The sequence below is a fragment of the Castor canadensis genome, chromosome 7 (genome assembly GCF_047511655.1).
Source record: "Castor canadensis chromosome 7, mCasCan1.hap1v2, whole genome shotgun sequence".
In the NCBI taxonomy this organism is placed as follows: Eukaryota; Metazoa; Chordata; class Mammalia; order Rodentia; family Castoridae; genus Castor; species Castor canadensis.
The window spans coordinates 13,619,225-13,633,147 of record NC_133392.1 but is presented as its reverse complement, the minus strand read 5'-3'; the positions used below and the strand labels follow the sequence as shown (position 1 = coordinate 13,633,147).

The following is a 13,923-nucleotide window of genomic DNA, read 5'->3' as shown; positions in this document are numbered from 1 at the left end:
AGTACTGGGGTTTGAACTCAGGGCCTCACCCTTCCTAGGCAGGCGCTCTACCACTTGAGCCACTCCGCCAGCCCTTGTTTGCTCTTTTAATGACCTGATGAGCATGAAAGAGACTTCTCTTTAAGTATCAGGGCTTTAAAACAGATATTTTTTCCAAAAATGTTTTTAAGGTCACATTGTGCCAAATAAAACTGGTGGGAATCTAAGGACCCAGCCCACTGCAGAACTACTACTGTTGAAGAGTGGGGTGGTGGGGTGGGGGTGGAGAGTCTGCACCTCTTCTTCCTCTCTCAGACCCCCGCCCAGCTGGGCATCCCTGGGGCTGCAGCCACAGCACCGCAGGCCTGCTGGGCATCAGTATTCACTTCACTTTCTGAGACTTGCTTGCCCTAACCAATCCCATACTGTACCCATCCAGAGGGCAAATGGAACCGGGGGCCCAGGCAATGACAGGTGTCTGTTTAGTAAATGGATGAGTCAACAGTTTCTTGTGATTTCCGGGTTGGGGTTCGAGGTCCTTGAATGCCCCTCGCTGCAGTCATCCATCACCTTGGGAGCAACAGAGCGTTTCTGGGGTGACACAGCTTGGGGTTTTGCTGCCTTTGGATCAGAATGGTTTGTGACTTCTCACTGGGGCCTCTGGTTGTACAACCGTGGCTTCAAAACTCTGTAGATGCAAATGTAATTTCTTTTGAACATTAGGGGATGTTTAAACAGTAGCTTGAGTATTGAATTTGCACTTTATAGGCAAAATTGGAAGAGGGATGAGGGCATAGCAGGGCAGAATTTCCTAAAACCATATGAAAAAAGGAAGGAAAACATGGTTGAATTTTTGCTAGGAAAACTCTTTTTTTTTTTCTAACCCAATTGAAATATTGCTTTAAAGCACTGGCAGGCTTACAGAAGTGAAATGAAAAACAAATCCCACAAAAATCCCAGAGTACCTTCAAAATAATGACTAAAATAGCCTAAAATGCTTTGATTTCTGTACTGTTTTTCAATAATGTTAGGGCATTGCAAGCAGATTACTTTTTATCATGAAGAAGGCCCACTGCACTGTGGCTTAAGAACTTATAGCAACTTTTTGGTGGTCTTGGTTGTGACAGGATAATAAAAAAAATATTACATACATAGAGAAACAGGCCCGGGCTTAGGATGCAGGCTGACCTGGGTTCAAATTCCCTCTTTCCTTGGCATCCCCCGGCCTTCTTACTAAGGGGCTATTTTCTCTGGGCCAAGTTTCTTCTCCCGTACACTATGCAAAGGGAAATGTGTGGACCTGAAGTTCCATGAGCCAACACAAGTGACAGTTTCTGGTAGGTAGTAAGCATCAAGACTGAACTTATTTGGGTCAAGAGGGTGATTCTGTATTTGGGGTCCAGAGTTTTCTGAGAAAACTTGATGACATCACTAAGATGACACAAGGCTCAATATTCCACCACCACAAAAATCTTCATCAATTTCCCATTCTGTTTTCTTTCTTTATTTTTTTTTTTTCTGATCCAGGCACACTTACAAGAGAAAGCTTGAAAACTAAGGATATAGCTGGAGTGAGGCCCTGGGTCCCATCCCCAGCACTGTGAAAACAAAACAAAAACCCTGAAGACAGATCCTTATGAGGAAAATACAAGTCATCTACAACCCCAACAGAAGACTGGTGTTTTTTTCTATGCATATAAATACATTATTTTTCTTTGTTCAATTTCTATTTCCTTCCAAAACCCAGTTTTATTTGTTGAGATTTTCAACAAATAAACATATTAGTATATGGTTGTAAATCTACTCTCATCTTATAATTTCTTAAAATATTATTTTATTAGGATAAAGTAACACATGTTCATTATTAAATATTTAGACAGGGGCAGGCACAAGAGGAAGAAATGAAAATATGACCCATAATTCATTGCAGACATTTAGTTATTTGCTGTTCTTCCAATTTTTTCTCAATTAATATATCCATGAATCTAAATAAAAAGCTTACACGATCTTCCCAAATGATAAACACTGCAGATTACTTTCTTTTGCCAAATGTTGCATTAAGAATTCTTTAGAATATCATTAGTTTTTCTTCCATATTAATTTTTAATAGTTGCTATTATTTCATTATGAAATATCATAGTTTATTTTATTAATTCCCTATCACTAGGCAGATTTCGGTATTTTATTATCATGGATAATTTTGCTGCAAACATCTTAGTAGCTAATTAGGTTTTATATTGATGACAGATCCTTTAAAATAAATTTCTGGAAGTAAAATTTTTAGTAGAGTTAGCATGCATATATTTTTAGGTTCTTTGTCAAACTGCGCTGTAGTAAGATTATATTCCCACCACTAGTATATAAAGAACTCCACTCCTTGTACCCTATGGCTATTCTGACAAAATCATCAAAAGATGGAGACTTTGCTAATTTGTCAAAAAAAATATCTTGTACCTTATTGTAATTTCTTTCTTTCTTTCTTTTTTTAAAGAACACTGTCTGTGTAGCCCAGGTTGGCCTTGAATTTCATGTGTAGCCCAGGCTGACCTTGAACTTGTGACCCTCCTGCTTCAGGCTGCCAAGTGCTAGACATTTTGTTTGTTTTGGTTTTTGAGACATGATCTTGTTACCCAGCACAGGCTGGCCTGAAACTTACTATGTAGTTCAGGCTGGCCTTGAACTTGTGATCCTCCTGCCTTAGCTTCCTGAGTTGCTGGGATTACAGAATGTACCACCATGCTTGTTATTTACACTTTTTATTTGCAGTATATTTCCTCTATTTTGAATTATCTGTCCATATCTTTTACATTTTTTTCTATTTCATACAGACTTGTGGCAAAACACAAAAAGTGAATAAGGTGCACTAATTAAGAGTAGGAATCCATTGGTTATGTATAAACAACACTCAGATTAAGATAGAAAATATTCTTAACACTCCAGAATAGAACAGAACCTCCATTGGTTCATTTGTCTATCCTTGTACTACTACTATATTCAAAAACACACTGCACACCCTGGAATGAATCTAACAAAAGCTGGGCCAACCTTTGCTCTGAAAACAACACAATACTGAAGGAAAATAAAGAAGACATAACTGAATGGAAGAGTTCATGGATTAGAAGACTCCATATTGTGAAGATGTCAGTCCTCCCAAAATTCACCTCTGCATTAAATGCTTCCTCAAACAAATTGTTGCAAGCTTTTTTTGTGTAAAGTCAACAAGCTAATTCTAAAATTTATATGGAAATTAAAGGGCCAAGAAAGGTTAAGGAAATCTTGAAGAAGAAATATAAAAGTGAAAAACTTGCATTATCAGAAATCAAACATGGAACTATAGTAATTGAGATGAAAGAGTATTAAAGAAAAAATTAAAGACACTTCAAAAAGAGGGTATTAAGATGGTTAACAAGCATATAAGAATGTTCCAAACTCCATAAGTCATCAGAGAAATACAAATTAAAACCACAAAATGATATAACTACATACTTGACAGAATGACTAAAATAAAGAGACAGTTACCAAGTTTTGGAAGGAAGTGGAGTGACAAGGACCTTCATTGGGGACTGGAGTGTTATTCAGAAGAATCACTTTAGAAAACTGTTTGACAGTATTTATTAACATTTAAATTTAAACCATGTCTACCTCTGATGTGGCAATTCTACTGTTAGGTATGTACCCAGCAGAAATGCACACACATGCTCACTGAAGATGTAGAGTAATGGGATAGAAAATAGTGTAGTCATACAGTGAAATACTCTATGTCAGAGAGAATGAACAATCTTCCATGCACAAAATAATGTTCTAAAGAAGAATCCAGGCACAAAATATTATACACTGTATGATTCTATCTGAAGTTCTTGCAAAAATAAGGCAAACCAACCTATGCTATCAGAAGTCAGTGTAGTGGTTACCTTTCGGGGTAGATAGTAGCTACAGGGGACAAGGGGATTATAGTCGTGTTCTGACTCTTAACTAGATAAATTCTATGACTGTTTTCTTTATGAGAATTCACTGAGCTCTTTATTTATTGTTTGTGTAGTTTTAATCTTATGTAGTAGTCCTAACTTTTTTCCAAGAAGAAAAAAATAAATATGGCTGGTGCTATATTACCTTTCTGTTCTGTATTGCAGAGCAGAACTCTGAGGCCAGCTAAGTTTTCTTTCTTGGGCAGGATTATAGGATTTTTTTCCCTTATCAAAACTGAAAATATAATTTCCAGAGTATTTCTGCATACTAGCTACTTTAACTAATAATGTCTGATCTTCAGGACATCCTTTTATCGAAAGACAGTTTTTAAAATCTTATAGTTTTTTTCTATTGCTCCTTACATGGCTGTATCTTCCATCTTTTTGACTATCTTCATTGACATTTCTAATAAATAAAAATGGAATCTACTGAATCATTTTTTAAAATTATTTCCTTTTTAAAAACATTTGTCTCTTTGTAGTGGAACATCTTGATTTTACTTTGTATTGCATTGATTTAAAATTTTAAAAGTATTCAAACTGCTAATTTTTGCTTTCAGTTCAGCAATTTGTGCTTCTCAAAATTCTGTGGAATTTCCTGGCCTCCAATGTTCTTTTAAAATGATCGCCTGCCCATGGTACAGTGCCGAGGATACTTTAGGCAATTTCCAAGAGTCTCTCCTGCTTCTTGCAGCCTGGGTTTCTTTGGCAGCCTCTTGTCTGATTTGTCAGGGTCCTTCCCTTCCCTTCGCTGCTTTCCTTTCTCCCCCTACACATCCTCATCGAGATTCTTGAAAATGGGAGCTAAGATGGGTTTTGTTATTCAGCTCGTCTTTATTGAATGCATACTGTTTCCTGGCCTTGTTTCTAGGTGCTGAAGATAGAATGGTGAACTCTCTAGAAGCCATCCTTGGCCACAGTCCTCACACTCTAACAGTGAAGACTGACACTGCCCAGGTGGTGAATGTTTTGTCGGAGAAGAGGAGAACCCTACAACAAGCCTTTCACCCAATCTTGGTGGATGCTACATGAAATGTTCTGTGAACACACCCAAAGGAAGTAAGGCTTTAAGCTGAAATCAAATGATGAACAGCGAAGATGAGGTGTGAAATAAAGGGATTCCCCTGTACGGAGATGCTTGATTGGTATGGTTGATTGAGTAATGATACAGTGTCTGACCTACCCAACATTTTAAGGTCTCCTCTCTCTCTCTCTCTCTCTCTCTCTCAGTGGTGCTGGGATTTTAAACTCAGGGCCTGCGCTTGCTAGGCAAACAATACACTACCACTTGAGCCATGCCCCCAGCTTTTTTTCTTTGCACGTAAGATCTTATGCCTTTGCTCAGCAAGCCTGTCCAAGTCAGTCCTCATCCCTCGGCTTCCCAAATACAGGTGCGACCCATCAAGCCTGGCCAGAATGCTGAAAAGCATAGCTGCTGAGTTGGAGAGTATGATTTGAAATCCTCCCCATCATCAGTGCTCAAAAACCCTTGAAGGTGGTCAACAGTGTACTGTAACAGTGGCCAGAATTCTAGCTCCTCTCAATCATGTGGGGGACCCTGACACTCTGATTGGCGTCTTCCTCCAGCATTGTCTAGTTTGTTGAGAGGCTACAGATTCCTTCTCTGGGAGCTGTGCTCAGAGGAGGAAATTCCAGTGTGTGCAGCATATACAATATGCATATTTGTGACTGAGTTAGTGAGATGGCTCAGCCACGTGATAGGTTAAATAGGCTGCTATGGACTGGCCTAAAAGCTTCAAACCACGTGCAATGCATTTCTTTTGGAAAATAGATCCTGTGGTCCAGACAAACCTTGGATATTTCCTGTAAAGCAGAAATGTTTTTCACAATGCAAATCTTTTTTACACGTTATTACACGCAAGACCATACACAAAAATATTGCATGAGGATGAAGGGATGGTGGATGGTTTTCTCCCTCTGTTTTCTAGACAGATCATCTTAAATTATGTTTGGAATTCAAATATAAGAAAAAAATGCCTTTTAGCATTAGGGTACTATCACTTTTTCTTGTTCTTTAAGTCCCATTTGGGCCAAGAAGCATGTCTACTTTCCTGAGCCAGGTCTTTCTGCCTCTGTGGGAAGGGCAGCATTCCAGCGGGAGGTTCGAATGTGTCCGACTAGTCAGGTGAAGACACAGTCCAGAGTCGACACTGGAAGATCAGCACCAGCTGCTTCTCTTTAAATGTGGCCCAGTGAGAGCTGATGGAATTTTGGGAGTTGGGCAATGTGGGTTTTGATCTTTGCAACTAGCAGTCATAGGTGGGAAACTCACTATCTAAGCTTGTGAACCTGACCTTCAATAACTAATGGGCCTGGAGAACATGTTGTAATTCCCCGATTCAGTAAATACTGAAAAGCAGCCCCTCAATGCAGTTCAGATTAGCACACTTTGTGTGTGTGTGTGGTACTGGGGCTTGAACTCAAGGCCTACACCTTGAGCCACTCCACCAGCCCTGTTTTGTGATGGGCTTTTTTGAGATAGGGTCCCATGAACAATTTGCCCAGGCTGGCTTGGAACCGGGATCCTCCTGATCTCTGCCTCCTGAGTAGCTAGGATTACAGGCGTGAGCCACCTGCATCCAGCCAGATTAGCAGATTTGAAAGCAACTCTACCCACAGTCACTCCTCAGGCAAATCCCACTGTTAGCCTGAACAAGTAGCAAGGCAGGAAATTAAAACCTCGATCCCACCTACCAGTTCATTCTGCAGCTGGTTTGCCTCAGAGAGCTTTCCAGCAAGTTCTGTTGTCCAATAGATGGGACAGAGAAGTATTGCCAAGGTATGACCATGAATAAGGTGGGCCTGGGTTTCTATGTAAGAGACCTCTCAGCCCAAATGAGAAGTGGTATCTGAGCTGGAGTTTACAGGACCTCTGTCACCAGTCAGAACAGGTGTCAGCCCAGAACTAAAGTCATATTCTAAGGAGACGCTGACCCTGTTTCTGGCTTTCCTGAGTTCAAACAGCAGTAAGCTGACCTTCTTTTGGACATGCATTCTAGTCATGCCCCCCAGTTTTCATAGCAGGGTATTGGTATATCTTCTTTCTGACCACCTGATGGGGAAGGCAAGGACCAGATAAGAAATAGAAGCTCAAGCTTAATGCCGCTTATTGTCAAAAGTTGTGCTAAGAGATATAACGCTAAGAAGAAACCGTGGGACTCATGGGCAATTCATCCTTGAGACCCTACAGCAATGAAACATTGGTATGGAATTTTTCTATATCTGTGCTGTCCAACACAGTAGCTACTAGCCACATGTCAGTAGTGTGCCTGAGAAATGCATTTTTTGTTTAACTTAATTAGCTAGTGGTTACTGTATTGGAGCATAGCTCTAAAACCTACTCATAAATTAAGTCTGATCCCCACACATCCTGGAGGACTATCATAACAAAAACCACATGAAATTTCTTAGTGGAGCTGGTTGAGGATGGTGCTCATGATATCACATCTAGAACTTCCCATGAGAATTTATGGAGAAAATTCTTTCTGATTTCAAGGAAAACAGGGCTGAGTTTTCCTTCAAGGGTGTTGGAATTCATGGGTCATCTCATTTCTCTTTTGTCAGTTTTTGGAAAAGTCAGATCCAGATCTGAGAATCAATTTACAAATGCAAAGGATTCCACCATATTTGCTCTGTTTTGGCTTAGTCTTAATTCTTTGCTGCAAAATTTCTCCAGACACTTATCTAAGATGGTATGGCAGACAGTTGGCAGAGACAGGGCACCCCCCCAAGTTTCTTACCTCTGGCAGGACATGGGGTCACTGCTCCCAGGGGAAGGGGCCACAACTTCCCACAGGCCCCTTTGGTCTCCAAGTTCTGGGCTGTGGCATTTCCCAGAAGTGCTGTAAACAGATGGAGTCTAAGCTCAGTCATGTAAGCAGTGTCCCAAGTTCCATAGGATCATTCCCATGTTACATGGTAGGAAGGCAAAGCAGAAAAACCCTTCCCCTGGAGCACAGACCAACTGTATGCCCAGAGGTCTTGTTTGGGCCCTGGCATCCCTCTGGGTGGAATAATGAGAACAGAAGAGACCAATGCTCTTCTTGATTTTCAGTTTAAATACCCCCTCATCCCATTCCCTTTGTCCCCTGTGGGATGATGCTGAGGCATTTGCCTTTGTCACTGCACTGTTTCCCACTTCATTTTCTTAAATCATTTTATCTTGCCATAGAGTATTGAATTTTGCAAGTTGCACAAAACTCTAGGGAAGAAGGCAACAATGTACTGTTTTAATAATCAAAATAAAGAATGCATGGGGCTTCCCGTCTCCTGCACAGCAAGGTCTCACCTCCAGGAGGTGTTGGTGTTGAAGAAGAGGAAAGTGGGAACCTGGTGTGTAATTCAGGGCTGAGGAGTCAGCTGCTTTAGCACAAAAAAGCACAAGAATGATTATTTCCAGGCTTAACCTTCTAAAACAAACATAGAGGTAGAGCATCCTAGGGCTTCTTCACTTTTTCCTCCTCCTTTTGCAGGATTCTGAAGTGTGAGGGGTCAGGAGGGAGGAAAAAAGGGTAAAAGATTCACCAGAGATGGTTGGAGAAGAGACAGGGGGACAAGGGGACTCTGATCACTGAGGAGCAAGTGACACATTTTCATAGCTGAAAAGTCCAAAATTCCACAGACTATCCACAGAGAGAACTAAAGCTTTTTCTCTAGGATTCTGAGTTTGTTTTTTGCCTGGCCCTGGGAAGAGCTCTCCCACCTCTTCTGGCCCATCTGTCCTTCCAACCACCCAGACCGTTATTTCCATTCAAAGCCTGGCATTTAAAAAAGACTCCATAAATACTGGCTCTCGTGAGCAAGCTAGTTATGTTTGATCCACTCAGACTTCCTCATAGGAAGAAGGGTCATTCCATCACTTAGGAACCTTCACTTCTCCCGGTCTCAGAGGCCAGAGTGTGGGCAGCACTGACAACATGAGAGACCACACTGTGGTTATTTAGCCTCAAATGAAAAATGCCAGACTTTCCATCTCTTCCCGTCCCCACTAGTGGTTCCTGCTTCTCAAAGATGAAACTGTTTAGGAAAGCAGGCCAGCGTTACCCCAGAGGGAAAATATGTTTTGAGTCTAGTGAAGGCTTTTGCCGAGTGATATTAATTATACTCGTTTAGGTTTGACATTATTAATTAACCTTCTCAGCTGTTTATATTGTAGCCTCTTATTAAAACAATATGATTAAAACAAATAATTACAGAATATTACTACCTTCTTAAGTGTGTTCAGCATTTCAAGCTTACAAAAGACATCTGTCTACAATCTCACTTGATATGCACACCGATTCTATGAAGTTTATATGACCAGATGGATTCTTGTCTTCTTCGCTTTCCATTATAATAAAATATATATAACATAAATTTGCCATCTTTACCGTTTTTTGGTATACAATTCAGCAGCATTAAGTGTATCCACAATGCCGTGCAACCAAGACTGCTCATGCAATAATTGTGCTTTGGTGCCTGGCCTCTTTCAGTTGGCATGACGACTTCACGGTTCATCCATGTTGCAGCAGGTATTCAGATTTCATTTTAGTGGCTATTTCATTGTATACAACCTGTTCTTTCTCCCACCGTCTCTCCGTGTACATTTGGGTTTTCCCACTTTGTGACTAGTCTGAATGGTACTGCTATGGACATTTGCAAGCAGGATTCTTATTTAGCAAGTGTAGTCAAGGGACCCTCATGGTCACGAGGTAGAGCAGGGACCACCAACCTTCACTGCATGTAAGAATGGCTTGAAAACTGACCTGAGTACCACTCTGCAGCAGCAGCAGAATATCTCATTCTCACAGGTGCAGCCTGGACAGGGACTTTTAGAGAGATTGTTCTACACAGCCGGAAATGGAGGGCCATAGAGCCTGTCAATAGCAGAATTTCTCAGCTGGCCACTCAGGGCCACTTATAGGCTTTCTCTTTAGGTCTCCCCTTTTCTCTACTGAAGCTGCCTTCCCTAATCAGTGGATCAAAGTGGCTCCTCCTTATATCGTTTTATCCCATCATTTGTAAGCAGGAAAAAGAAAACAAAGGTTTTAACATAAAAACTCCATCTTAAGAAGCAAAATAAAAGAAAAGCCCACTCTCAATACCAGGAAGCCAAATGCTGGTTTGTTGGCTAAATATATAGATCCATTTGTTGCCTGCATTTTAATCATCTCATTTTAATAACACACCACAATCCGAACAATTGTGCGGGTTAATTCAGCTCCATTTAAGAAGTCTTGTTCTGTACGCCAAAGCTTGTTCTGTCTGGTTAAATGCTCATGCATTAAAATGCTAATAATTAAACTGTTACGATTGACTAATGAACTCTGCCAGCGATAAATGATGGTCTTGTTAGATTCACTGTGCAGCAAGCCTCCCTTTGTACTGAGAAAGTTAAAGGTTAAATCGCTCTTGAAACCAGTGACTGGATCTAGAGGCAATTACAATTTTTCCTTGAAACTAATAGTTACTGCAGTAATGTTTCAGTTCCAACCCAGTAAGAGTAAAAAGAATAAGCGGGGGAGGGAGGATGACTCTGAGCTCTATTCATAGAGAAGGATGTGGAGCTTTATCGAGTGCACAAGGCAGATGGCGTGGGTTTTCAGACTAAAGCCTACTTAGTTACAAACATCCTTCTTGGAACCTAGTCTCCCAAGAATGCAGACTCAAATGGTGATTTTTTTTTTTTCAGGACACAGCAGCAGGTGACCCAAGCTTCATGGTGTTATTTGGAACACAATGGCTAAGCAATGCAGGAAATTTCTCCCTAACTCTCTGTGTGATTTGGGGGAAGTTGCTTAATCTCTCTGGACCTCAATTTTCTCATTTTCAAAAGCGAGATAATAATAACAGCTCTCTATGGTGAACATTTACTTTGTCCTGCTGAGTGGCCAGCTCCTGTTCTTCCAGTCACAGCCTCCAATTTTCCACACAGAAGCATCACTCTCCTTGGCTCTTGGTTCCTAGAATTTGGTGGGAGTTGCATCCAACTGTCCCTCCCCCTTCCCTTCCCCCTCCGCCAGGCTCCACTGAGGAGCATGTGACCCAGGCGTGGCACATTCCTCTGTCCACAAATAGGCCTGATTGGAACCAAACAAATCCTGGGGCTCTCACAAGAGCCAGCTACAAAGAAGCAGCCCTTTTGTGATGATTTGATCCTGGAAGGATGTGACCCTGGACAGGATGAGAAGGCTTTCCCATAGCAGACAACAGCTGAGGCTGAGACAAGGATTCTGAGAGCTGGGTCCAGCTTGCTCCAGGACTTCTCAGTGTCACGAGACAAAATGCCCTTGGATTCTCCCAGTAAGGTGGTTGAGTTGAATTTCTGTTGCTGGCAACAGACAGCTTCTCTGAGAGGGTAATTGTGAGCAGTATGTTAATGCATGGTTAGTGAGTGCTTTAGCAGGCAATTAGTAGGTTCCCAAATAATGGTAATGAGTCCAACAAAGGGAATTCAGGAAACCTGAAGACCACACAGTGTCACCACACTTCCTATGGGCTCCTACCTGGATCCCTAAAAGCCACAGGACAAGGTGAACTCGACTTGGTCAACTTCAGGTGAGGCAAAGATGAAAAACTGATCAAATTCATCAATGAAGATAAAAGCACATGGGAGGGCTGGTGGAACAAAACCCTGAAGGCACTCGGGGCCTTTCCTTCCTGAACACCCTGTGCCCAACACTGTACCCTTCTACAAGTATGCATTTGCTTTTCTTTGTAGAGGAAGCAATAGAAAAGTCTGCTGAGAAAATCAACAAAGATCATGAACTCCATTAATGTGCAATATCCCTTGTTCATTCTGATTAATCTTTGTACTCAGACTCAACAATGGCCACATTTAACCAGCCTACCAGGTTGTGAGCACTTGATTAGTGCCTGGTTATCTAGAGGGAAAAGCTTAGAATCTCAAATTGGAAGGCTATCCAGGTGATCTTAACCAGGTCACTGCCCCTCTCTGAGACCCCTCTAAGAGGAGGACAAAATTCCTTGTCCTTATATCAGGGATGTCAGGGCAGGTGGCAGGGGGGAGTATTAGTACATGGGAAAACATAGCAATTAACCACCTACACCAAAGATTTTATGCCTACCTTTGTGTAGTGTGCATCAAAAGCGTGATTGGGGCTTATCTTATGTCCTTCAAGTCTTTTCTGCTCATCCCATGCACATTCCTTATTTCCCCAGTGCATTCATTCTTTTGATAAATATTTACCGAGCATCTGAACCTCTGCTATGTGTGTGACCCTGTGCTAAGTGCAATGATACAGCCATGAAAAGCAGATATGGCTTCAGGTTCATAAAGCTTATTGGTCCTGTGGGGCCCCTACCAGTAGAAGCTGGCACAATAAAGGTGCAATTACAAATATGGACTGGAAAAGAATGGAGAGAGTGTGCAAAAATAAGAGTGGAGAGGAGAGCAGCATCTGGGTAGTTGGAGAGGAGGGCAGTGGAGCTTTCTGAGGATGTAAGGCTTGACCAGAGACGTGCAGAATGAATGAATTGGGGGCACAAATGGGGAGAAGAGAGAGGCAGGTAGATGGAGGAGCAGGCACAGAGCTGGAGGCAGAGGAGGAAGAAGGCCCTGGGTGCTCTTGAGGACCTGCTTCCTTATGTGCTGTTTTCTCTCACTTTCCCCACCACCGATATCCATGGCTCCTGGCACAGGGAAGGCACAGGGTGGGTTTGCCAGGGAGAAGAACATGGTGGTCCTTAGAACTACTCACCTGCATTCCCATTTTTCCTTCTAAGCAGATCCATGCCTTTCCTTTCCTGTTGATGGTGGGTATGAATGAGGGACTTGCTTTGGCCAGCACGTGAGCGGAAGTGCTGTGAGTCACTTTCTGTCCAAAGTCTCAACCTGGTGCTTGGTTCACCCCATTCCTTCCCCAAATTGTCTGTGTTCCCAAGTGAAGGCTCTGTTTATCTGGGCCTCCCAAGGGAGAGGAATGCAGAATAGAATCCTCCCTCCCAAATCTAGACAGACAAAGATGGAATATGAGCTAGAAAGAAATACTTGTTGTGCTTGGTCGCTGAGATTCTGGTGTGTTTTGGCAGCCATAACTTTGCACTGATTGTATTATCCTGTACAGGTTTGGAAGGTATAATAATGATGATTAAAGTCAATAGCTTGAGGCTTTTAAAGCACGAAGGTGGGAGAAGCAGCCTGGAGGTGTGTTATTGAGGCTGCTGCTGTGGGAGACGGAGGCTCTATTGCCTGCGCCCTGGGGAAGTCTGCAGACTGCCTTCCAGAATTTTCTAGCTAAAGGTCAGGACACTGAAGCACCTATCCAAAATTCCACACTGCATTTGCAGGTGGGATTGGTGTGAGCACCTGACATTAGTGAAGGTTCAAAGAGTGGAAAAGATGGAGACACTTGCATGCCCTTCAGATGGGTCTCTGCCAGCAGGCACAAAGCTATCCACTGCTTATGGTGACATCAGAGGTGAAGTCAGAGGAAGCCTCAGGGGATGTGACACAGGACAGACAGCACATGCTGCAGCCTGGCATTGAGGCCCCCACCATCAGTACCTTGAGAAGCCTACAGACTGTCTTCTATAACTTTCTTCTCAAGGACAGGAAGTCCTGCCAGTTATTAACCAGCAGGCAACCCACTCTGTATACACATCCTGGGTTCCTGCTTCTGTTCCCTTCTGGAGAAAAAAAAAAGTTGAGAGAAACAGGAAGTGACATTCTTAATATCCAACAAAGTGCCTGCACATAATGGTTACTCAATGAATGTTAGATGTGTGAATGCACAACGTAGGGATGGATCTATGGGTGGATGAAAAAGTGTTGTCATTGGGAGATTTGGGGGTGGACTGGATGCTGAGGACAGTCTTGCACCCATCTAGAGGAGGTGAGCATTAGGACTATCAGTGCTTCCTTTTGACATCTGCCTATTGCCTATTATGGACACTCTGGGGGAGATAAGACAGGCTCAGGCAGCACCAGAAGACGCCGAATCTCCTGAAACCCCTTTTA

General features: G+C 42.2%; 1 long non-coding RNA gene across 1 annotated transcript in view; it reads left to right on the top strand.

The window, feature by feature from the left end:
* Window positions 1-5,073, top strand: part of LOC141424609 (uncharacterized) — a 30,731-nt gene extending 25,658 nt beyond the window's left edge. Inside the window, exon 2 of the long non-coding RNA XR_012449482.1 lies at window positions 4,816-5,073. This is a non-coding gene — a long non-coding RNA (uncharacterized lncRNA). The remainder of the gene's footprint in view (window positions 1-4,815) is intronic.
* Window positions 5,074-13,923: the final 8,850 nt, after the last annotated feature.